This window comes from Sorex araneus, chromosome 9, assembly GCF_027595985.1.
Source record: "Sorex araneus isolate mSorAra2 chromosome 9, mSorAra2.pri, whole genome shotgun sequence".
NCBI lineage: Eukaryota > Metazoa > Chordata > Mammalia > Eulipotyphla > Soricidae > Sorex > Sorex araneus.
In genome coordinates, this window is record NC_073310.1 from 65,319,300 (window position 1) to 65,344,338 (window position 25,039).

The following is a 25,039-nucleotide window of genomic DNA, read 5'->3' on the forward strand; positions in this document are numbered from 1 at the left end:
ATACACACATATATACACTCACACACACTCACACCCTTACAGTCCACACATTCACAAAGCTACACATATACACACATATGCACATATGCACACACACACTTGTATCCTACAGTCCACACATGCACACAGCTGCACATATACACACATGCACAGATATACTAACACTCTTACAGCCCACACATGCACAGTCACACACACATGCACATATACACATACAGCTAAACCTAACAGTACATACACACACCTTCACATACACACATACACACTCATACCCTTACAGTCCATGGATACACACACTCATCTACACACAGCCTTCTAGCCAATGGCCCCCCACAGCCTCACAATACACACTCACACCCTTACAGTTCACACACACACATACACACACTTTCACACACTCTTACAAAGTTGATGGTCTAACGCCCCCTTTTTTCACACCCACTCCCTGGTAGCGCTGATGGTCCACAGATACACATGCTTGCACATACACATCCAATAGTGCCTTTAAAATCACAAAGACACGCAACTTTACTGAAAGACTTTAATTTTAAACGATCAAGTAGATTTAGCCTCAAAGAAACCATCTGGATTATCACAAATCTTTTCAAACCACAGCTGTTCCCCTTGAAAATCTTGACTTGGATGCTCCTTAGTAATAATACAGATTTTTGTTATTTCAACGCGCACGCATGAGAGAGAGAGAGAGAAGAAATGAGAGAGAGAGGAGAAAGAAGAGAGGGAGAAAGGAGAGGGTGGGAGCCAGAAAGAGGGAGAAAGGGAGGGAGAAAGAGGAGAGAGGGAGAAAGGAGAGAGGAAGTAAGGAGGAGGGAAAAAAGAGAGGGAGGGGGCAGAGAGAGGCAGGGAGGGAGCCACGCCCTTGGTCCCCCTGAGTGACGCCCTCTGGAGCCTCCCAGGTCACTTGGCAACAGGTGCCACCCACGCCCTGGCTCCCTGCAAACAGCCCCTGCTGGCCCAGAGATGCCGAGACGCTGGGTGGCCCGAGCACAGGTTCTGTACATGGGAGGCCCGGGTTCGAGCCCCGGCATGGCTGGGAGCCCCCTGCCCAGGCACAGGCCAGGGCTGCCGCCCTGCAGTGGCTGTCACACGCAGCCTGGCGTCAACTTCGCTCCTGAGTGCAGCAGCCCTGCGGCTGCTTCTCCGTCTGTGTGTGGACGGAGAGGGCCGGGGGCAGAGGGAGCGGGGCCCGGAGTGTCCCCCGGACGCGGACGCCCGCGGCAGAGGCACAAGTTCCCGATCAGGCGACACTCCCGCCCTGCGCCGAGCTCCGTCCTGGGGCTCACGGTCTGGCCCTTGCGGACCCCTGGGCCCGGGCGCCCCCTCGAGCAAGGCTGCGGCCAGAGCATCGGGTCCACGCGGCCCCGGCCGGGATCTTAGCCTCAAACCCGCCCCCCCCACCTCTCGCTGCTGTTAATTTTTTTTCTTTTGCAAAAAAAAGGCCGGCGTGACTGTTCTGCACTTTGGCTACACGGAGAAAGGTGGCGGGCCTGGGCGCCTGCTCCCCGGAACTCCGTGGGCCCGGCTGGCGAGCCCTCCCTCCGCCGCCCGGTCCAGGCGGGGCCCTGGCCCTGCGGCCTCTCCCCGCCAGCGCGCTCGGCGTTCGGTTTCTGCCACGCAGGAGGGTCAGGAAGCCCCAGAGAAAGCCCCTAAGTGAGTGTTTCACAGGGCAGCACCCGGGGACAGCAGAGACAGTTGTCGGGGGCCCAGAAAGTGACCCCAGCGTCCGCAGGGCCGGCCGGGAGCCAGGGCAGAGAAGCCAAGTCCCTCTCGGGGCCCTCAACCCGCAGCCCTGGCCAGGTGTGCCCCCGCCCCCCACCGGCCCGAGGCGGGGAGGAAAGGCCCTGCCGTGCCCTGGACCCCGCCAGGCTCACAGCGGAGGGCCACGGAGGCTGTGTCATTCCTGGGCCTCTGCGGGGAGCCCGTGGGCACCCCTGTGGCAGCTCAGTGGGACCTGTCTGATTTCTTTCTTTTGGGTGGGGGGGCAGCCACACCTGGCAGTGCTCAGGGATCACTCCTGGAGGGAATTTGGGGACCCCGCGGGGTGTCGGGGATGGAAACCTGGGTCGGCCGCGTGCAAAGCAAGTGCCTTCCGCAGCTTAGCTCTGCGGGTCCCGGGTCCCGGGCAGCTGCTCCGTGCTCCCAGCCCACTGCTCCGTGCTCCCAGCCCCCTCAGCTGAGTGGGGAGCAGGGAGCCTGTGACCGAGGGGACCGTGTCAAACGGGCACAGTCTCTGCACATGGGCCTGGCCCTGGCAGTTCAGGGGTAAACAGGGGGGCTCCCGCCGCCCAAGCCCAGCGGGGCCCCCTGCGGCTCCTCGTCTCATCACAGCCCCCGCCGGGATGTCCCTCCGTGCCCGCCAGTGGCCGGGATGTGTGCTGGGACCTGGGTCAGCCTCGTGGCAGCTCGTAATATTGTCTCTGCTTCCTGGGCGGGAACGTGGCTGAGCCTGACTCTGAGTGTCTCCAGGGGACCCCGGCAGTGGGGCTGCACTTGGGCATCTGGGCAGTTGTCCAGGTCGGGGACAGACACATGCTTCGGGGGGGAGGGGGCAGGGCAGACGGTCCTGCCTTGGCTTGTCGTGATCAGTGGGCGCCACTTCCCTGCGGGCAGAGCCGGGAGAAGCTGCTTCTCATGCGGGCGGAGAGGTGGGGGGAGCGGGCAGGGCCGTGTGGGTGGGGGTGCACTCAGGCGCCCCCCGAGCCAGGAGGGTCCCCGTCTTCACAGTGCTGAGACCAGGGAGGCCCTGGGAGCCCCAGGCTCGCTTCATGTGACTCAGTTTCCCCATTGCTCAGGGGCTGGGGAGAGGCAGACTCGGCCCCACCCCTCCTCAGCGCACCCCTGGGCTGTCCGTCCCAGGCAGCCTGGCCGGCGGCAGTGGGCGGCAGCGGCAGGAAGGGACGCGTACCCCAGCCTTGGCAGAGCCCCCCAGACGGACTCTGTTCTTGCCTGCCCAGAGGCCCCACTTGCCCCCCAGGGATGAAGGACGCCTCCGCCAGGTGGGGGTCAGTGACTGCCCTGCCCTCCCCTCCCCCGCTTTCCCTGCTGGCTTCTACTTCCTCTGGGAGCTGCTTGTCCACTTATCTTTATTTTTGCTTTTTGGGTCACCCCCGGCAGTGCTCAGGGCTGACTCGGGCTCCGATCTTGGGGATTGCTCTTGGGGGGTGCCTGGGGGACCTACGGGGTGCTGGGAGTGAGCCCGGGTTGGCCGAGCACCCTGCCCGCTGTGCTCTCTGTCTGGTGCTCTGATGCTCTGTAGGCAGAAGCGGCCACTCAGACAAGGGGCCGTGTCCCCGCGGTCATCTCGTCCCTCGACCCTGTGCTGGACACTGGCTCTCTGGAAGGCTGGGTGGGGGGAGGGGTACCCAACTCTGACCTGACACCCGGTGCGGCTCGCGGCAGAGAAATCCCAGCCTGTCCCGGGTCAGGCTGCGGCTCCCGGAGCCAGAAGCCCAGGAGGACCGGAAGCCAACGACCCCCGACCCCAGGCCCTGGGCCCCTGGGACTCTCCTCTGAGCTGCGGGAGGGCCTGGGGCTGTCCCCTTCCACAGGGGCCCCATCCCGCCCTTGGTTGGGGACGAGCCGGCCGGGAGCACGGTTCGTCCTGCCCTTCCGTCCGAGAGGCAGGCGGTGGCCCCCGAGAAGGGGCTTGGCCTGAGCCCGCCGTCCCAGCACCGGCAGGGCCCGCCCGGCACCACGGCGCTTGCCAGTGTGGCCTTGCGAGTGGCCGGCAGAGGCGTCCCGTCTCCCGGGGCCCGAGCAGGTCGCGGCGGCCTCGCCAACTGCTCAGAGGACAGGGCACTGGGCGCGCGATGCGGGGGCCTCTGCCAGCCGCACACTCACACCCCGAGCCGAGCCACAGACCCCGCGGGGCCCAGAGAGGGGGAGGTCATGCTCTCTCCACCCCCTACGTCCCAGCCACCATGGGTGACTCCCAGACGGGGGCTGACGTACAGCCGCGGCCTCCCGAGACGAGGGAGAGACAGGCAGAGCTTCCCGAGCTCGTCGGGTGCAGGGAAGCCGCCCTGCCGCCCTGCCGCCCTGCCACCCTGCCGCCCTGCCGCCCTGCCGGCCGTCTTAGACACTCTGGCACCAAGTGCCAGCCGGTTCCAGGGGGCCCGGGCCCAGGGCCGTCACTGCAGCCTTCCTGTGACTTCTCGCTGTTTTGGGGGGGTGGGCTGGGGCACCCCCAGCTGTGCGCAGGGACCCCTTCTTGTGGGGCCTGGGGGACCAGGCAGGGTGGGGGATGGGACCCGCCCCCCAGCAGCCACGAGCCAGGCCAGCCCCGCCCTGCGCTGTGCAGTCTCGGCCCTCACAGAGAGCATCTGAGCCGCACCCTCCGAGAGGGTCAATGACACCACCAAGACACACGTGTGTCGGGCGTCAGAGGGAGGTGGGGAGGCCTCGCCTTGGCGTGCTCCACTCGGGCGGGGAGCGTGTGGCACTCGTGTGGGCCTGGGATCGGAGCTACGTCTAGCTGCGGGCACCTACGCCACCTGGGAACAAACGCGCCCCTGCAGACGCCCCGGCCCCCGCCCAGCCCAGACCGGAGCCACGGCAGCGAGGCGGGGCAGCGGGGTCCTGAGCAGGGGCCTGGCGGGGCACTGAGTGCTGCTGCGTCCCTCACCACGCGCCGACACCCGGGAGGCCCTCTCTCCCCTCCTGCCACTTCCTGGGCCCGGGACGGAGCAGAGGCTGTCAGGTCCCAGGGCTGTGCGGCGAGAGGCCTGCGGGGGTCACCCCGGTGCTGGCCCCCGGTCCGGGAGCAGACTCGGGTAACGGAGGGTGCTGGGCCGCTGGCTCTTGGGGTCCTCCAGCAGGATTCGGGGGGCTGCTCACACCTGTCATCTGCACCGGCGCAACAAAGACTCGGCCCTGCCTCCCTCCAGAGGGCCCCGCGCCCACTCTGGGTGGCCGAGCACTGTGGGCCAGAGCGCCCCGCCCCCCGGCAGACGCAGCTCGAGGGGCTGCGGGACACAGCGGCTTCGAGACAGGCCCTGACCTGTCTCCAGTAACGTCTGCCTTCTGCGCCGAGCCAGTCGTGAGCACCGCTGGGCGGGGCCCTCTGCCGGAACCAGGACACAGAACCAGAACCAGCTCCTGGGCCAGGAGCGGCCCCAAGGGGAAGGGCCGAGGCGGCCTGCCCAGGCGGGCTCAGCTGGACGCTGGGACGGGCCGAGTCCTTTCCTGGGGGCTGGTCTCCCTGTGCCCCACCCGGAGCTGGGGGTCCCAGCGGGCCGGGGGCTGCAGCAAGGTGCCTCACACCGGACACGGGGGGCTTCCCGCCCGAGGGACCCACCTGGGGCTGGGCAGTGAGAGTCGCCGTCCCCGGCACTGCCTCCTCTCTGGGGAGGCGCCGAGGAGAATGGGGGCAGCACCCCCAGCAGGACGGGGGCCTCTGGGCGCCGTGTCTGCCTCTCCTTTCCCCTCTCCTGAAGGTGGGCTCGGTCAGGGCCACAGACCCTGGTTCGAATCCAGACGCGGCCACCATGGCAGGGGGCACACCCCTGCCTGCCCTCCTGTCTTCTGTCCTTGTCACTTTTCCCTCTTGGTCTCCAAAGCGCTACTTGGGGTCCTGTGGGTTCCTGATCAAGCTGGGCAGTGGGTCAGGGCCAGGGCGTGAGAATGGCACCTGGAGATGCCACTGGCTGGGGATGAGAGACGGTCGGGTGCAGGCCTAACCCCCAGGCTACTCCCAGGCTGTTTCAGGTGACGGTGTCTCCGTGAGGTGCTGGGTCTGGGTGACTGTCTCCGTGAGGTGCTGGGTCTGGGTGACTGTCTCTGTGAGGTGCTGGTCTGGGTGATGGTGTCCCTGTGAGGTGCTGGTCTGGGTGACTGTGTCTCTGTGAGGTGCTGGTCTGGGTGACTGTGTCTCTGTGAGGTGCTGGTCTGGGTGACGGTGTCTCTGTGAGGTGCTGGTCTGGGTGACTGTGTCTCCGTGAGGTGCTGGGTCTGGGTGATGGTGTCTTTGTGAGGTGCTGGTCTGGGTGACTGTGTCTCTGTGAGGTGCTGGTCTGGGTGACTGTCTCTGTGAGGTGCTGGTCTGGGTGACTGTGTCTCTGTGAGGTGCTGGTCTGGGTGACTGTCTCTGTGAGGTGCTGGTCTGGGTGACTGTCTCTGTGAGGTGCTGGTGTGGGTGATGGTGTCTCTGTGAGGTGCTGGTCTGGGTGACTGTGTCTCTGTGAGGTGCTGGTCTGGGTGACGGTGTCTCTGTGAGGTGCTGGTCTGGGTGACGGTGTCTCTGTGAGGTGCTGGTCTGGGTGACGGTGTCTCTGTGAGGTGCTGGTCTGGGTGACTGTGTCTCTGTGAGGTGCTGGGTCTGGGTGACTGTCTCTGTGAGGTGCTGGTCTGGGTGACTGTCCCTGTGAGGTGCTGGTCTGGGTGATGGTGTCTCTGTGAGGTGCTGGTCTGGGTGACTGTCTCTGTGAGGTGCTGGTCTGGGTGACTGTGTCTCTGTGAGGTGCTGGTCTGGGTGACTGTCCCTGTGAGGTGCTGGTCTGGGTGACTGTCCCTGTGAGGTGCTGGTCTGGGTGACTGTCTCTGTGAGGTGCTGGTCTGGGTGACTGTCTCTGTGAGGTGCTGGTCTGGGTGACTGTCTCTGTGAGGTGCTGGTCTGGGTGATGGTGTCTCTGTGAGGTGGCGGGGGTAGGGACGAGGTGGCAGGAGTGGGACCGGGTCCGGGACCGTGGAAGCGTGAGGGGCCAGCAGCAGGCAGGCGCTGTGGCGCCCCAGAGGCTCCCCCTGTGTGGGCAGCCCCGACACTGCCCGGTCCCCTCTGCTCTCGGTGGGACAGAAATAAACAGCCCAGAGGCCTCGGGTGCCCGGGGGGAAGGACAGTGCCGAGAGGGAAACGCCGGGCGCCCCGGCTGCAGGTCACCCTGCCGACCCGCCGCTGCCACGGCACCTCCCTTGCCTGCCCCCGAGGCCGCCAGAGCAGACTGTCCTGGCCAGGGTGGCGGGGCTGCAGAGGGGCCGCTGGGGAGCAGAGCAGCGGCCGGGCAGACCCGACCCGCCTCCTCTCCCTCCCAAACCCGGTTTATAAACCAGCACGAGCACAGAAAGGAGAGTCTTGCGAGCCAGGCCCCGAGCTACCATCTCCGAGTTCCTCAGCCTTTCCCCGCCTCTGCCCCTCCTCTTGGTTGGCCCCTGCAGTCGCCAGCTCTCACCCGAGCCCCCGCTGGCACGTGCCAGAGGCGGTGCAGTGCTCCCTTCTGGAACAGAGCAGAGCGAAGCCCTTCTCCAGGGTGCAGCGGGACCCAGGAGACCCTTAGGGGGCCACAGACGCGGGGAAGCCCGCACCCCTGGGCCTGTTACTTTCTGCAGCCCAAAGCCCAGGGGACCCTCAGGAGGTGTCCAGGGGCCTCGCTGGACCCAGGCCCGGTGGGGCGGCCCCGGCTCCCGGCCCAACAGCAGGGGGCTGCAGCACGCGTCAGGACCGATGTCAACTCGATTCCAGCCCTGTGGAGACCCGCTTAGCCCTCCACGCCAGGCCCGTGGCCGCTCGGGGAATCCTCCCGGGCGCCCGTTTAAATAGAATCACTGCACCCAGCTCCCGCGGCAGCCCGAGCCCGCTCTGCACGCCCCCCGCACCTGTGGTCCCCACTCACTCCCGCGGTCGGGAAGCTGCCGCCCAGCTGCGCACCCTCCGGCCGGGGCAATGTCTGGAAGGGCAGCCCCAGGAGGAGGGGTCGGGCTCAGGGTCAGGGTCAGGCTTCTGGGCTGGGGCAGAGCCGTGCCCACCTGTCAGGCCGGGCTTCCAGCCACAAAACAGACACGGCCGAGCGCCAGGGGCCATTCCACGCGTGAGTCTCTGGGAGACGTCCAGGCTCCGGGGCTGGGGGCGCAGGGGGGGCACAGCCACCCTGTACCCTCCCTGCACGCGCCCTCAAACTGCCCAGAGGGGCTGCGGGATGTGGAGAAACAGCAAGGCGGAGGGTCCTGCTGTGCTGCTTCTCGCGCTGGGGCCCCGTGCTGGCTGTGGGGGCCCTGGGGGGCCGCGCTGGAAAGGGCCCGTCAAGGCACAGCCCTGCCCTGGTGCAGCCGCACTGCCTTGGAGCTGCCCCGCCACGCGCAGGGACAGCTGGTGGCCACGCGTGGGGGTGACACCGCAAAGGGCAGGGGAAAGACGCTGACTGGATCCCTCCCTGCCCAACGTCCTGCTCCTTCCCCTCAAAACACCCACTGTCCGGGCTCCAAGGACGCAGGTGGACACGGGACTCCGGGAACCTTCTGGTGACACCGAGCTTGGTGCAGTGGGGGGCAGGGGGGAGCCAGGGTGCAGATACCTCCCCGCTGCTCCCTGTCCCACAGAGAGATTTTCCTGCATGGCCTGAGCTCAGACAGCCCCCAGGAGTCACCATGAGAGGCCCATGACAGATGCACGCTGGGGAAACTGAGGCACGTGGGGCGGGCTTCTGGGGCGGTCATCAGGGGACAGCATGTGAGGGCCCGCAGGCGGTGTGGCCTCAGAGATGGCATCTCCCGCACCCGGGGCCACGCTGAGGACTCCTGAGCCCCGGCCCCTCCCGCCAGGGTGGAAGGGGAGGGACAGCGGTGGCCGGTGAGTGGCCTGGGCACCGGGCCAGCGTGGCACGAGGAGGAGAGAAGGGCTCCAGGCAGGCCGAGCCCCGGGCGAGTGTCAGGGACCGGGACTGGCATCAGGCCACACGCGGGGCTGCTCCTCACGGTGTAGTGACAGTCTGTGTCTGCCTTTGGCGGGGAGCCCCGAGGCAACTCTTGGGGGCTGGGCCGTTCCTGGGGATCACCAGGTTAGCACCGAGGAGATGTCTGGGGTCCAGTGGGACCAGGGGTCCCTGGAGCCACCCAGAGGTGCCCGGGGGACACACATGTGCCAGGATCCAGCCTGGGGTGCCGGGCGAGGCTCCCCTCTGGCCAGTGTCAAGCCGCTGTTGGGGACGCGTGAGGGGTCCCTGCACCCCAACCCCACCCGCTCCCCGGCTCCTGGCTGCTGTGGGGGCTTGGGACCGGACGGGGAGGAAGGAAGCGGGATCCCTTCGGGTTGTTCGGAGAGACAGGAAGTCCGGCCCCGGGCGGCATCATTCGTGGGGCGCATTCACCCCCTTGAGGGGCTCGCGGCCTTCCAGGTGGACGGCGGGGGCGAATGTGTGCTTCCCGCACCCGTGCCCGGCCCCTGGCAGGCTCTCCGCTCTGAGAGCTGTGGCAGGGCCAGGCCCAGTGCCGGGCGCTCAGAGCCCCCCTCGCAGGGACAGAGGCCGTTCCCCGCGGCCACAGCCCCCCGGGGAGAGCGGGCTCCCTGAGGAGTGCAAAGCTCCAAATAGCAGCAAAGCCATCGCTGATTCCCAAGGGGCGGGTGCCCAGCAGGCACTCAAGAGTTCAGTTAGAAAAGAGAACTTACCCTTGGGGGCAGTTTACACAAGGAAGGAAGTGGGAGTCACTCCAAGGCCCGGGCACGTGTGGAAACGCCTAGAAAGCCGCCCACAATCTTCCCTCCATAAGAAATTATGAAATACGGCTGGAGAGAGCGTCTAGGGGGCAAAGCAAGCCACCAAGCCTGGTTTGATCCCGGGCACCGCGCAGTCCCTGGGCACACTGTGACGCTCCCCTGAGAACTGCTGGTGCAGCCCCCGAAGAACCAGATAAACAGACACCAAGGGCTTAGCAGTGCAAGAGCGGGAAAGCTGCACGCAGAGCCGGAAAGGAAATGGAGAGGCTCTCTTTGCCTCAAAGTAGACTCCCCAACTCAATACCCAAAACGAAAGCGACTGAGAATAGCAAAGGGCTCAATCATCAAAGCATATAAACTCCCGACATCTATGCACCGAATAACAGAACTCAAAATCCGTAAAGCAGAGCGGGACAGAGCCGCCAGGGGAACTCCACAGCCTCACTTGGGAGCTCCAACGGCCCTTCCGAGTCTCGGGCGGGCAGACGGAAGGCCAGGGGGACCCAGAAAACAGCCCATGCCGCCCACGAAACTCACGCCCTGCAAGTGTGAACACAGAACACAGACTCTCCAACTGCATCTGGAATGGGGGCCAAGAAATGCCACGCCACGTGGTTATCAAACGAATCTCCATGCATTACACAGTCCTTAGAAGCCATCTGAAGTTAAGTCATGTTCCCGGACCACAAGGAAATTAAATAACAGCTCAATTAGGGCAATCTGAAAAGAAAAAAACCTTCAAATATGAACAAAAGCACATTCTGCATCTCAGCACCCGGACGGGTTTTAAAAGGAATCAAAATGAAGCCACAACATTTCTGTGAACTGAAGGGAAAGGAGCACTGGGTGGGGAGTCTCCATGATGAAATGCTTTCGTTAGAGGAAAAGGAAGATTTCCAACCATTTATTCCCCTTCTTAGAAACCAGAAAAATGAGAACAAATTAAACCTATAGGACGCAAATGGGAAGCAACACAACTTAAAGTGGAAATCAATGAAACAGAAAATAATAAAAGAAAATTAATAAAATCAAGGCAAGTTCCTCGAGCAGAGAAACAAAAATGGAGGGACTTTTTTTGCAAAGAAGGAAGGAAAAATTGGCAGAAAGCACAAATGACCTATTTCGGAAAACAGATGGGATCAGGGCAGGTCCTATAGATATTGAAGAGATAACAGGAAAACATTATACACAGCTTTCTGCCAATAAATTTGACAACCCAGATTGAAACAGATATATTTATTCTCTCAAGAAGAGAAACTCCAGAAGAAATATATAACTGGCACAGTCTGACACGTACTCAAGAAATTGCAGTTACACTTTCACCTTTCTGAGGAAGAAAACTTGGGCCTCAGATGATTTCTGTGATATGATGAATTCTACCAAACATTAAAATAAAAAAAGAAAAAGGAAGCAGCAGCAGCAACAAGACAACCATACAAACTTCCTCGGGAAATTGAAGGACAGGGAGTGGCTTCAACTCACAGGAAAAGATTAAACCAAGTCGGCCAGAGAAATGAGGTGAAATCTCCACTCCCCGCCCTGGGCGCAGAAGCCAGGACAGTTACGGTTTGCACGGCCGAGGGGATGTGTCTCCCCCGGTCGGGTGGCCTCGTGGAGGGAGGGAAAACAAGTCCACAAAGGGCAAAAGGGGCATCGGGCAGGCAGCGCCAAGAGTCGGGCACACGACAGCAGTCCCACCCGCTCCTTTCGCTGACGCTTCACCGAGCCAGAGCAGAAGGTTCCGTCCTCCACGGGGGCTGGGGTGGGCCCCAAGGCCCCCAGGACCCAGAGCTCACCGACGTGCTGTTCTTTGCTTTCTGTTCTGGAGCCACACGGTGGTGCTCCCGGCTCTGTGCTCGGGGATCACTCCTGGGGTGGCATGAGGGACCCAAGGGGTGGCTCAGGGACGGGACCTGGGCCAGCGGCGTGCAGGGAGCCACACCCGACACTGACCCGGGCTCCTGAGACTGGGGCACGGGAAGGGGGTGCCCACCTCCATCCCACCCTCCACACGAGGGCTCCGGCTGTGCATGGCCGAGGGTGCTGGGTGGGAAAGTGCTTTGGGAAAGGGCGAAAGCTCCCTCTCCTGCGTGTGAGCCGGAGTTAGACAAATTCTACCAGACACCCAGGATGCAAAAGCCAAGACCCAGTCAGTCAAAGGACGCGTTCCTGCGGGCAGGCCGAGCCCCCGGGCCAGCAGGGACCGGGCCTGGCATCAGGCCACACGCGGGGCTGCTCCTCACGGCGTAGTGACAGTCTGTGTCTGCCTTCGGCGGGGACCCCCTAGGCAACTCTCGGGGGCTGGGCCGTTCCTGGGGATCACCAGGTTAGCACCGAGGAGATGTCTGGGGTCCAGTGGGACCAGGGGTCCCTGGAGCCACACCAGAGGTGCCCGGGGGACACACATGTGCCAGGATCCAGCCCGGGGTGCCGGGTGAGGCTCCCCTCTGGCCAGTGTCAAGCCGCTGTTGGGGACGAGCGAGGGGTCCCTGCACCCCAACCCCACCCGCTCCCCGGCTCCTGGCTGCCGTGGGGCCTTGGGACCGGACCGGGAGGAACGAAGCGGGATCCCTTCTTGGTGTTCGGAGAGACAGGAGTGTGCAGGGTCTGCTTCTTCAGTGACAGGTGACCGGGCAGAGGTGGGGGGACACGCCTGCTACGGGGGCTGCCAGCCGCCCCGGGAGGCCCGTTCTCAGCAGGCCGAGAAGGAAAGGCCCCGTGCGAGGACCAGCACGGCTGGGCCCGGGAAAGCCACGAGCAGGGAGCACCCCCCGGGGTCTCACCACACTCTGCTGGCCACCCGCGGGCGCGGAGAGGCTGCCACCGCTGAGCGGGGCGGGGTCACGGAGGAAGCGAAATCCCCCCCCCCCAGGCGGTTTCTTCCCCAGCACCACCTTCCAGAGGGTGGGCGGGGACCCCCTGCCCCCTGCTGCCCTTCCCGGGCCCGTGACGAGGTAACGCAGAAGCCACTGTCCCCGCTGGAACAGGCGCCAGGCGGGCTGTGGTGTGGGGGGCCGAGAGCCTCGCCCTGAGGGGTGCCCCCCGGAAACCCCGCGAGGCCCCGAAGCTGCCCCCAGAGCCATCGGGCAGAGGCAAGACGCGATAGTGGCCCAGCCAGGCTGAGTGCAGGGCTCCCGGAGACCCCCTAGGGCGCAGTGGGGCAGGGCCCTGAAGGAGGCGGCGGCTCTGGGGGTGACGGACACATGGGGTTTGGGGTGACAGGCCTGGTGCAGGCGAGGCTGCTCCTCAGAACTGTTGTTGCCACAAAGCGGCCCCTGGGTGGGGGGGCGGCGCTGTGACGGGTGAGAGTGGGGTGTGGAGGGTGTGGCCGAGGCCCAGGCCCAGGCCCAGTCGGACCCAAGCCCAGTGCCGGAGCTCGGCTGTGGGGGCCCGGGAACACCCCAGGGCAGCCGGCGGGGGCGGGGCAAGCCCACGTCAGCGGGGCTCCCTGCCCGGGCGCTGGACGGGGTCCAGCCAGTGGACAGACAGCAGGCGGCAGCCCTCACTGCTGCCACTTCCCCTCCCCCTGCTCGGCGCCTCCGACAGCTGGGTGACTAGAACCCGGGCGAGGCCATCCTCCACCTGTGGGTGCTCCCCCGCCACACCCCAACTGGGTGAGAGCTCGCAGAAGTGCAGGAAGGACCCAGCACCCAGGGGCTAGAAAAGGCTGCAGGGGTGGGGGGAGGGGAGCAGGGCAGGGAGGGGAATGTGTGAGGCCTGTCAGGGTGCTTCCCACTGCACCTGGGGACAGGGACTGCGCAGAGAGCACCCAGGTGAGTCCCTCCCCCTCCTCCCTCCCTCCCTCTCTTTCTTCCTTCCTCCCTCCTTCCTTCCTTCCTCTCTTTCTTCCTTCCTCCCTTTGTTCCTCCCTTTCTTCTTCCCTTCCTCCCTTCCTCCCTCCCTCCCTCCCTTCCTCTCTTCCTTCCTTCCTCCCTTTCTTCCTCCTCCCTTTCTTCCTCCCTTTGTTCCTCCCTCCCTCCCTCCCTCCCTTCCTTCCTTCCTTCCTTCCTTCCTTCCTTCCTTCCTTCCTTCCTTCCTTCCTTCCTTCCTTCCTCCCTTTCTTCCTCCCTTTCTTCCTTCCTCCCTCCCTCCCTTCCTTCCTTCCTTCCTTCCTTCCTTCCTTCCTTCCTTCCTTCCTTCCTTCCTTCCTTCCTTCCTTCCTCCCTCCCTCTCTTTCCTCCTCCCTCCCTCCCTCCCTTCCTCTCTTCCTTCCTTCCTTCCTCCCTTTATTCCTTCCTTTCTTCCTTCCTCCCTCCCTCCCTTCCTTCTTTCCTTCCTTCCTTCCTTCCTTCCTTCCTTCCTTCCTTCCTTCCTTCCTTCCTTCCTTCCTTCCTTCTTTCCTCCCTTCCTCCCTCCCTCCCTCCCTCCTCCCCATCAAGCCTTTCCACACCACAGTGTACCCCAACATCCCCTTCCTCCCAGGGCTGTTACGGGACAGCGCCTGCCTGAGGCTGCAGGAGTGGACACTCCCCCTCTCAGGCCAGGGAGCTGCCAAGGCCTGTGGCCAGGCTGGCAGGTCAGCCCCGCTCACACGGGGCCGTGCGTCCAGCCTGGGGGAGTCTGTGTCCCGTCTCCAGCTGCCCTGGGCCCGGGCGCAGTGCCGGGGGCACAAGGCAGGGGTGGCCAGTGGATGTCGCTGGTCCAGCTGGACACAGCTCTGGGCCCAGGGAAATGTACCCGCACCCGAGCCTCCTGCCCTCCCGTTTCTCCCGAGGAACATGCCGGCGGCCCTGAGCCCTCCCCAGGCCTCCCCGTGCCCAGGCCCGGGCTCCGTGACGGGCTGGTGCCTGCGCCTGGGGGACCTCAGCGCTGCTGCTGCGGGGAATCCTGCTCAGAAACGCAGAAGCCGCTGTCCCTGCCCCCCTGGAGGCCAGCGCCGGGCGGGCGTGGCTCGGCCAGGGGTGCTCGCACCGGGGCCTGCCCTTGGCCCAGGCCTTGCTCGGACAGCGCCCGCCGCGCACACGGGGACGGGCACCCCAGGCCGGAAGCGCCTCGCCCACAGGGTGCCAACTTCCTGGGCAGGCAGGCAGGCCCGGGTGCAGATGCCCTCACGGGTGCCAGCCGGGGGTGGGGCCGGCAGGGGTGGGCGGCTTGCGAGCCTGTGAGTGCCCCTCAGCAGGCACGGGCAGGGCAGCCGGGCCTCTCCCTGCTAGGAGTCCGGCCCTGCCGCTGCCCTCACTGCCCAGGTCAGAGGCCCAGGGGACGGGGACAGCGGAGTCGGGGCCAGCGCCTGCCGGGCCCCCAGGACACCCGGGCGCCACGTGCCCTTGGAAGGCGGCACCACGGCGGGGCAGCGTGGGAACTCTGCGGGGGCCAGGATGTGGCTGGGCGGGCGGCTCGCCCGGCCCCGCGAGCACTGCTGGGGCCCCTCCGCGAGGCCCCGCCCCAGGCCCCTGCTCACCCCGGCCCTGGTTCCTCTTGCGCAGGCCAGGGGTGCGAGAGAGCCCAACGGTTTCCTCGCCTGGAAGGTTTCTAAAAATACCGCACCCGGCGCCAGCATGTGACCAGATGTGTCTGCACGGCAGGGGCCCGCGGCTTCCGTGGTCACCTAGGGGCTGTCAGAGACTGCCCAGCGCGCCTGGGCACCGGACTCGTGGTCAGGGCGAGCCCCGGTGACGCAAGCTCTGTGGCCTCGTGAGAAGCGCGGCGCGCGCCCCCAGGGCCCCTGCAGCCGGGGCGGCGGGCGGGAGCAGGGCTCAGCGGAGGCCCAGGGCTCAGTGGAGGCCCAGGGCTCAGCGGAGGCCCAGCTCTGCCTTCCCGGGAGCCCTCGAGGGGCGGGGCGCAGACGAGGGGCCGTGCGCGGCAGGACGCTGCCCCTTCCTCCAGTCTGTCCTCCGGGGAGAGCAGAGCGGCTGCGGTTCTGGAAGCATCTCCGCAAGGGGCCGGGCCCACGCCAGGGCAGCCCCCACACTGGGCGTGCAGCACAGCTGGGCCGTCACCGTGGCGAGAGAAGGAGGAGCCGGGCAGCCGGGTGGGAGTGACGCCCCAGGAACACCTGGGATGAGGCCCGAGAGTCCAGGGCCCACTGGGGGCCCTGAATCCCCCACGAGCAAAGCGCCTTGGGGACCAGGGCTCGGGGGTCTGCCTGGGCGAGGGGTCTCGGATGCGGTCGGGGTGAGCTGGGCACTGGCCCCGGGCGGCTTCTCCGAGGGCACCTGCAGGGCATGAGCTGGGGCCATCCCCGGGGGGAGTCAGCAAATCCCCGCTGAAGCCCTCGCCCTGCCCCGCTGTGCCATCCCGCTCGGCTGGCGTGCCCCTCAGGAAGGGGGGAAGGTGCCTGTCGCGTGGCACCGGAACCCGGTTCCTCTGAACCCTGCCAGCATTTCCGCCCTCACCCTCTCTCTGACAAAACAAAGCAAAACCAAACTAAAAGTCTCGAAAAAATATTCACGTGAACACAAACAAGCAAAGAGCAAACACAGCCCAGGACACGGGATCCGGTGGGGAGGAGGGACTGGGATCCAGCGGGGAGGAGGGATGGGGATCAAACAGGGAGGAGGGACGGGATCCAGCGGGGAGGAGGGATGGGGATCTGGCGGGGAGGAGGGATGGGGATCCAGCAGGGAGGAGGGATGGGGATCCAGCGGGGAGGGGGGATGGGGATCCAGCAGGGAGGAGGGATGGGGATCAGACAGGGAGGAGGGTGGGGATCCAGCGGGGAGGATGGACGGGATCAGACAGGCAGACAGGAAGGAGGACAGGGATCCGACAGGGAGGAGGGATGGGGATCCGGCAGGGAGGAGGGATGGGGATCTGACAGGGAGGAGAGACCTGGGATTCAACGGGGAGGAGGGATACTGGCTCCTGCAGGGAGGAGGGACGTGGGATCCGGTGGGGAGCACGTATGCATGGCCCTGAGGAAGCAGCCAACACAGAACTGTGTGTCTCCCTCCTGGAGTCTTCGCCCCCCGAGATGTGACAGGAACAGCTGGGGCCCCTCCCTCTCCGTGCAGGGCCATGAGCCCAGGGCCCCAGCGGGGCCAGCACCAAGGGCATGCTCCTCAGGGCGCCACTCCTCAGGGCACTGCTGGGGGAAGCAGGACCACTGTGGGGGGCGAGAGCCCAGGGCGGGGGGTGTGAGAGCCCAGGGCGGGGGTGGGGGTCAGAGGGGGAGGTGAGTGGGGGTGAGAGCCCAGGGCTGGGGTGGGGGGTCAGAGCAGGGGTGGGGGGGTCAGAGCCCAGGGCTGGGGGGGCGAGAGCCCAGGGCTGGGGGGGGGCAAGAGCCCAGGGCGGGGGTCTGACTGGCGAGTGGGGTGCGGTGACCCGGAGTGGGGGGTGGTCTGGCAGCCCCTCTGGCCCTGGTCCCTGCAGGGAGCCTGCCCAGGCCAGTGTTGCTCGGTCCAGCTCAGCGAGGGCTTTGCCAGCCCAGGGCTCCTCCCAGAGACCCCGGCTTCAGAGTCCCCTTCCACCTCCTTCCCCGGGACCGACTGGGCCTGCGTGCGAGCGGGTGGACTGGGGGGTGGTGTGGCCAGGATGACACACGCCCGCCCCGCCCCACACGGCCTGCAGCACCAAGGCACACCGCTTCTCACCCGGGCCAGGCCCCCGATCCTCTAGTAGCGTGTCACAGCTCACACCTCGGGCTGCGACAGGGCCGGGCCACATGCAGAGGATGGGCTCAGAGAAACTGCCCACCTTGGAATCGCCATGAAGGGCGTGTGTGTGTCCATGCATGTGTGCCTAAGTGGCCTTACATGAGTAAGGTGCCTGTGGTTGGGTATGTGCACGTGTGTGTGCATACGTGTGTGCATATGCATGAGTGTATGTGTATGTGTGTATGGGTATGTTTGTTTATATGTGTGTATGTGTGTATATATGCTTGTTTATGTGTGTATGCATGTGTATGTTTGTGTGCATGTGAGTATATGTGTGTGCATATATGTGTGTATGTGTGTGCATGTGTATGTATGTCTGTATGTTCATGTGTGTATGTATATGTGTGTATGTGTATGTGTGTGCAGGTGTATGTATGCATATGTGTATATGTGTATGTGGTGCATGTGTGTATATGTGTATGTTCATGTGTATATATGTGTACATGTGTGTATGTGTGTATATGTGTATGTGGTGCATGTGTGTATATGTGTATGTTCATGTGTATATATGTGTACATGTGTATGTGTGTATATGTGTATGTTCATGTGTATATATGTGTATGTTCATGTGTATATATGTGTACATGTGTGTATGTGTGTATATGTGTATGTGGTGCATGTGTGTATATGTGTATGTTCATGTGTATATGTGTACATGTGTGTATGTGTGTATATGTGTATGTGGTGCATGTGTGTATATGTGTATGTTCATGTGTATATATGTGTACATGTGTGTATGTGTGTATATGTGTATGTGCGTGCATGTGTATGTATGTATATGTGTGTGTTCATGTGTGCATATATGTGTACATGTGCGTATGTGCGTATATGTGTATGTGTGTATATGCATATATGTGTTTGTATGTTTATATGTGTGTAGATATATGTGTATATATGTATTTATATGTGTACATATATGTATGTATATGTGTGCATGTGTATTTGTGTATGTATGCATATGTGTGTATATATGCATATGTGTGCACATGTGTGTATATGTGTACGTGTGTATGCATACATGCATGTACATATGTGTGTGTTACCTGTAGGCATGCCGTCCCCCGTTGGTCTGGGCTGTGTGTGACCATTTAGCACCAGCTGGAACAAATGTCTGGCCTAGCCAACCTCTCTCCCTCGCCCTCCCGGCCATGTCTGGGGCCAGATCATTGGCCAGGACTGGCCGTAGCCTTTCCCCTTGTTACCCGCAGGACTCGGGGCTCTGCGCCTTTGGAGTGACCCTCTAGACCCACCCCAGGGGCCCCACAGTAGCAGTGCAGTGAGGGGCCTGCCCGGCTGGTCTCGGGGTGAGGATCCTTGGAGAGCTGCCAACCCCCAACTGCTTCCTGTCCTGAGCCCTGCAGGGGGCCGGGTAGGGAGCCGGCAAACTGGAACAGAAGGGACGGGCCAGGTGCTCCGAGGCCGTGCCAGAGGCCATGCCAGAGCCACCTCGGACCATGGGCACCCCCCGCCCGCCCCATTTGGTGGCCCCGGGATCTGATCCCATTTACGAGCCTCCCGTGGTCCTTTATCCTACCACGGGGCCCGTCCAGACCCTGCTGCTTCGACTGAATCAGGAGGGGGCCCTGGGCCCCGTGTGGTTCTCGGTCATTTACACGGAGAGTGAAAATGTCGATCTTGACCCCAGTTCCTGCGGGGTCTCAGCGCCATCGCTGTTTCTCCCAGACTCGTGAGCTCTGACCGCCTGCAGCTGAGCCTGTTCTGCTCGAGGGGGCTTGGCCACCCCCGGGGCCACCATCCCCTCACCTCGTCCCCGCCCCAGTGCGAGGCTGAGGGGGGGACACGCTCCAGGCGCCCTGGCTCTCCGTGACGTCTGACTGGCTCAACTCTCCGCCAACTGCCAGCGCCATCAGATGCGTCCGGACGCCCACGGCAGGCCGGCTGCGCCTGGGTCAGACCCTCGCCATCTCTCACCCCCAGTCTCTGCAGCCAGAGCACCTGGGCCGCACCCGTGCGCCCTCAGTGCACACGTCAGCCTTGTTATGCTCCCCCAGGCCCCATTTTTCTCTTCTGCTAAGCCCTGGGGCAGAGCCCGGGGCCTCCTGCCTGCCGGAGCCGGGGGCTGGTCCTCACCAGGAGAGGGCAGGAGAACGGGACACCAGGGCTTAGGGAACCAAGCAAAGAACCCGGCCCCTCGCATCGCGCCTCCGCCGTGCGTCTGGGGACCAGCCCAAGAGTCGGGGACTGTCTTTAGAGAACAGAGAAGGGTGCCCACCCCTGTGTGCCGACACAGCTGCCACCAAGGCTGGACTCAGAGTGAGCACCACAGAGACACGTGGCACCACGCGCGGAATCTGAGCAACTCTCCAACCCAACCTCACACAGTTCCTTTGGAACCGCAAAGTAGCGCAGAGCCTGAAGGAGGCAGAAGGCGCACCCGCCACCCAGCAGCCTGGGTCCCGGGACCGTGGGACGCTGGAGCCAGGGAGGGCCGGGCCCTGCGGACACGTAAGCTGCGACGGCCCCCTTCCGAGAGCTCGGCTCTCTGTAGGTGGGACACTGGCCGTCTCCCTGCCCAGGCCTGGCTTCCTCACCACCGAGGCACGTGGGCTAGGGTCCCGCCCAGTCCGACACAGAGGTGAGTGGGAACTGAGTGTGCCGATGTAGGCCGCGCCTGGAGGTGGCCGGGGGCAGGGCTTCTGGCCAGCGGGGCGGTGCCCTGCGGGGGCTGCGGGATAGGTGCTGTGGAGCTTGCAGGGTGGGGCCCTCTGGGCCCTGGGAGGGGCTGTGTGTCCAGGGGCCCCCCAGACAGTACCCGGAGGCCTCGAGGCCTGAGGCGCTGGCAGGGGCGTAAGGGGCCAGGGCTGGATCTGGGTCCGTGCCACGAGGCAGGTGTGTATCACGGTGACACGGTCCCCCCACTGGTCCTCACCTGAGGTGGCTTCACTGTCACAAACCGCAGTGCCCACGTGCCAGGCCCTGCACTCTGGCTGCACCGTGGCACGCTTCTCTGGGCCCCCTCACAGGCGGGCACCCTCTCGGGCACCCTGCACCCCTTCTCCCTCCTTCCCTAAGGAAACCCTCAGGATGGACTTGGGGGGGGCAGTGCCACCAAATCCAGCCCTGGGGGTCCGGCGTGCGCCCAGCAGAGTGGGGGCACGGGGTCCTAGGCGGCTGCTGGAAACCCTCCCCCTCCCATAGCTCCAGTCTGCCCGACTGGGGCTGGAGTGATAGCACAGCGGGGAGGGCATTTGCCTTGCACACGGCCAACCCGGGTTGAATCTCCCACATCCCACACAGTCCCCCAAGCACGGCCAGGAATGATTCCTGAGTGCAGAGCCAGGAGGAATGCCAGAGCATTGCCAGGTGTGACGTAAGAAGCAGAAAAAAAAAAACACAACAACCAAAAACCAAAAAACAAAAAACCACCAAAAACCAAGAACCAAAAAAAAAACCAAAACACAACAATCTGCACAACTCAGAAGAACTTCAACCCCCACGTCCCCCAGTCCAAGCTCGGGGTGACTCTGCTCCACCAGTGTGAAGGGGCTACACACGAGCCCCTCCGGCCAGCAGATGGGGGCCCCTGCCCGTAGGACGGGGCCCCTCACCCGACTTGCACCCTCGTTCTCGGGGGGCGGCTGCTGTGGCGGGCAGCGGGCGGCTTCCAGGACAGTCCCCGGGAGCAGCACCTCCTTCCCGCAGCCGCCACGGAGCCCCGAGCAGGCCTGGGCTGCCACGCGCAATCTGGGGCACCCCCACGGCCCCGTCCCAGAAACGCTGGGCAGAAACCCGGCCCTGACCTGCTTGCAGGAAAAACGCAAAATTGGCTCATCTTCCTGAGAGCTGCGGTGACGTTGCGTAAGGAAGGGCCCATCCAGGCCCGGGACTCAGGGGGCGGGCGGCTCTGGGCAGGGCTGGGGACAGGGACGAGTCTGGAGAGAGGACGAGCTGCCTCGCCCGCGCCCCCCGGAGTCACTGCCTTTGGGAAGGGCTCCGAGCGCCCCGCACGAGTTAATGGAAACCAAAAGGAAGCTGCGGAGGAGACGGACCCGCGGGTCCGCACCTCTGTGCCCGCCTTGGCGGCGGAGACTCTGCCAGCCGGGCACAGGGACTCCGTGGCAGCTGGAGCGGGTTCCTGGGAGAAGCCGGGTCAGTGCCGGTCAGGGGACAGCCGGGGCCAGGGGGGCTGCCGCCCCGCTCGGCACAGCGCTCGCTCCCCTGGACCCGGGTCGCCCCGGCCACGGCCCGCAGCAACACGTGCTCACTCCTTTTCTTTTCTAAATTTATTTTTTAATCAGTGGGTCCCCGTGAGGTACAGCCACAGATTCACACAGTTTCGTGCTCGTGCTTCCCTCCTGCAGTGTCGAGAGCCTCCTCCCACCCCAGCCCCGTCCCCCCACCCCCGCCTCTGTGGCAGGGCATTCCCTTCTGTGCCCCTCTCCAGTTGGGTGCTGTGGTTTGCAACAGGGGAGTCGAGTGGCCATCGTGCTCAGTCTCTAGTCTGCTTTCAGCAAAGTGCTCACTCTTGGGCCCATTTCCTTGGGCCTAACTGGCGAAGCAGCTCTTGCCACCTCAACACAGGTTTCGGTCAGGCCCTGTTGGGGAGGGCCAGCCCTGCCACAGTCCAGGACCAGCAGGACAGGGGCTGGGGACGCAGGTCCCTAAGGCCAGAGGGGGCCAGGCCTGGTCTCAGTGCCACCTGCCCACAGCAGGTCCCCGCGAATAGGGCTGGAAATGGTGTCCCACCGCCTGAAGGCTGCTCCCCCCGCCCCGCCCCGGGACCCGACAGCAGCACCCTCGAGACTCAGCACAGCCAGGCTGCCGGGCACGCCCAGTGGGCCGCACAGAGCGAGGAAGAAGAAGTTTGGCGCTTCAGGCTGTCCTAAGAGCGAGCGCAGATCACTTCCCTTTCCCGGTTCTCTTGAGGCTGATGGAGTCCACGGGCTGGGTGAAAGGTGACCCAGGGCTAGGGAGCCTGGGGACAGCGGGGGCGGGGCCGTGTCCGATGCACTGCAGCCCACTGCCCCACTGCAGGAGGGCTTGGAAGACGTACCCACAGTCCCCCTCAAACAGTGCTCCTCCCGGCTGCTGCAGCCCCGGGCTATGGTTTCATCACAGCAGGCTTGGATGGGGGGGGAGAGCAGGGGGCTTCACCCCACAGCCGCAGCCTCGCGGGGCCTTTCTCCCTGGCCCCCACTCCGCCGGGGAACCTCTGGGGCTGGTGGAGGTGGCAGCCAGGAGCCACGAGCACGGGGGCCCGGTAAGTGGGCATGAGGACGTGTCCCCGCCCCTGCTGGGCAGCTGCCTGGCTGTCCTCTCAGGGCCCTCTTGGGACGCCCTCACTGCCCTCCTGCCCCCTGGGAGGTCCAGCCATTCCCGCCCCAGGGGCCTGTCAGTGCCCACGTCCTTCCTCCTGCTCCCGAGGCCGAGGCCCACGCTGCTGACCCGCCTGCAGGCCGGGCACTGCCCAGGGCAGGGGCCCGCCCTCCCTTCCATCCACAGACTTCTCTCCTCTGAGGTCTGGGGCAGCCGAGCGCTCCCCCCAGGCCTGCACAGGTGGGTCGGGGGCTCCCCTGGTCTTTTACTGGAGCCCCACGGCCCCCGCCCAAGCCGCCATGATCCCGTCTCTGCACACGTCCGTGTCACCTCCGTGGCATTTTCGGTTCAACCTCGGCACACTTCCGGTTCCACCTCTGCACACTTCCCGTCTCTCGTTCCTCAGCAGCTCTGAATTCCTCACGCCTTCCCTCTGTCCACTGTCAGCCCTCCCGTCCCTCACAGCTCCCTCCCCCAGCGTGTGCCTCCTCGTCCCTACGGGCCCTGGGGACGGCACCCAGAGTTGCCGCCCTCACACAGGAAGCAGCTGCGGCCACCTGCCCGCTCACTGCCGAGGGCAGTGCTGCTGCGCCCCAGGGACTGTCCTGACAGGCCCCGGGCAGCTCTGGCCGTGCCTGACAGACACCGAGGTGGCGGCAACCCGGGCTCCACGCCCTGGGGCCGCCTGGGAGCCATTGCTCCCGACCAGCTGACCCGCTCCATCCTGCTCCCCTCACCGTTGCTGGGGAAACACCCGCTTCTCCAAAACACCCTGGAAGGGGTGACTCAGTGGGGTACCCCAAGTCACAAAGATGGGACTGGAGCAGGGCCAGTCACGGCTAAGGCGGCTCCAAGACAGAACCAAGTCCCGAGGCCTCCAAGACAGAGCTGAGTTCTCGGGCCGCCTTGAGCCTCAACATGAACCCCTGGGGGGAGAAGACCCCCACGACGTCTCCCTCTGGAACCGGGTGTCAGTGGCGCCACGAACCCAGGCCACCCCGAAGCTGCACTGAGATCATTTAAGCCACACTTAGAGCGTTCCCCAAACTCATTTCTGGGCCATCATGACCCCTGTGCTCTGCTGACCTGTGGGGCCACGCCAGCCACCCGCAGCACGTGCAGACACGCGTGGCATCAGGCACCACACGGCCGGCTCTCCCCACACAAGCCACGGGGGCCCTAGTCACCCCTGAAGGTTGGGCTATGCCATCAGACCGCCCCACCCCCTCCCAACACGGGCAACTGCGACACAGGCCCTTCGAGCTGGGGCTGACAGACCCCCGTGTATGCCGTGTCAGAAATGCTCTGGGGAGTTCCTGGGCGGGGGGGGCAGGGGTTGCTCTGTGCCTCCAAAGGGAAGAGCTGGCCCCAGCAGGACGCCAGGAGTGGCTGACCTCCTGCCTGGCCCCAGGGGGTGGCAGCTGAGCTCACAGACAGAAGCAAAGCTACGACACTCGGGGGGGTGTGGTGGGGGGGAGCGGGCCTCCTTCACGCCCAGGAGGCCGGGGGGCCCAGGCTGGCAGGGCGTCTCCCTGAGTGGCGCAGGGGTCAGACAAGCAGGCAGATGTCCACGGGCTCCAGCGTGTCCACATGTTCCGGGAGCACCCGCCGCCCACCTGTGAAACGCGCCCCGCGGCCTCCCGGCGGGGCCCAGGCAGGGGACGCGTGTCCGGCGGGAGCAGGGGAGCGTGAGTGCCCGCCCGCCCTGCCAGCACCCTGGGCCACCGCACGCCAGTTACCAGGCCTGGACGCGACATGGACACGAGGCCAGGGTGGCAGACAGGTGGCCCGACAGGGACACTGCTCAGAGAAATGTCCGGGAAGGAGACGGAGGGTGCTCGGCCGCACAGACACGCGGAGTCCCAGGCGCTCGGTCTCCCGCCCCCTCCCCCCCACTCCCCCATCCCCCGCCCCCGCACGCAGGCAGAAGTTAAGAGGTCAGTGACCAGACACAGCCACCTGCACGGACACTCCACACGGCACCCAACCAACCAACACTTGGGGGCGCAACCGCCGGGCCCATGGCAGGGGCTTCGATTTTGAGGGACATGAGAGCTTAACTGGCACGTGAGTCACACAGAAGCGCTTGGGGAAGGTCCCAGCGAGTCCCAGCAGACCTCGGCGGTGAGCGGGGACAAGCGGCGCAGAAGAGGGGCTGGGGGACCCTCCACTACCCCGCCCGCAGTGAGGCCTGGGCAGCCGCTCCGGGCTGGGACCCGGCAGCGGGGGCTTCCAGGAGCCCCCGCGAGCAGCCTTGGGGCGGAAACAACAGGCCTGTTCCCAGGGCACAGGGCTGCCCCAGAGCAGGTGGGGGGCGGGAGGAGTCTGAAATGCAGAGCGAGCTTCATCAGGGATGCTCAGCCCGGGGCAAGCCCAGAGGGAGGCGGCGGGGCGGGGGCGGGCCGTGGGGGCTGCTTCCAGCCCTGCCTGCCCCACTGGGGGCTGACAAAGGACGCGGGGGCCTGCGCGCGGAATGGGGGCGCGCAGTGGTCAGCGGCTCGCCCCCGCCCCCACCCTATCACGCTCCTAAAATGGAGGCGGCAACCCGCAGGGGACCCTGCACTTGAACCCCACCCCCTCCCAGGGCGGGGAGAAAGTGCGCGCGGCCACTAGGGTGACGCTCCCGCCCCTGTACACGCCCTCCGGATGGATGGTGGAGGTGGTGAAGATGGGGGGGCTTCCCCTCCCCCCTCCTGCCTCCAGGACCCCCTCCCCCGCAGGTGGGGGC

At 64.8% G+C, this 25,039-nt stretch overlaps 1 protein-coding gene across 12 annotated transcripts in view; it reads right to left on the reverse strand.

Annotated features, from left to right (window-relative positions):
- CELF2 (CUGBP Elav-like family member 2) overlaps positions 1–25,039 on the reverse strand; it is a 626,712-nt gene that overhangs the window by 60,057 nt on the left and 541,616 nt on the right. The window lies entirely within an intron of this gene.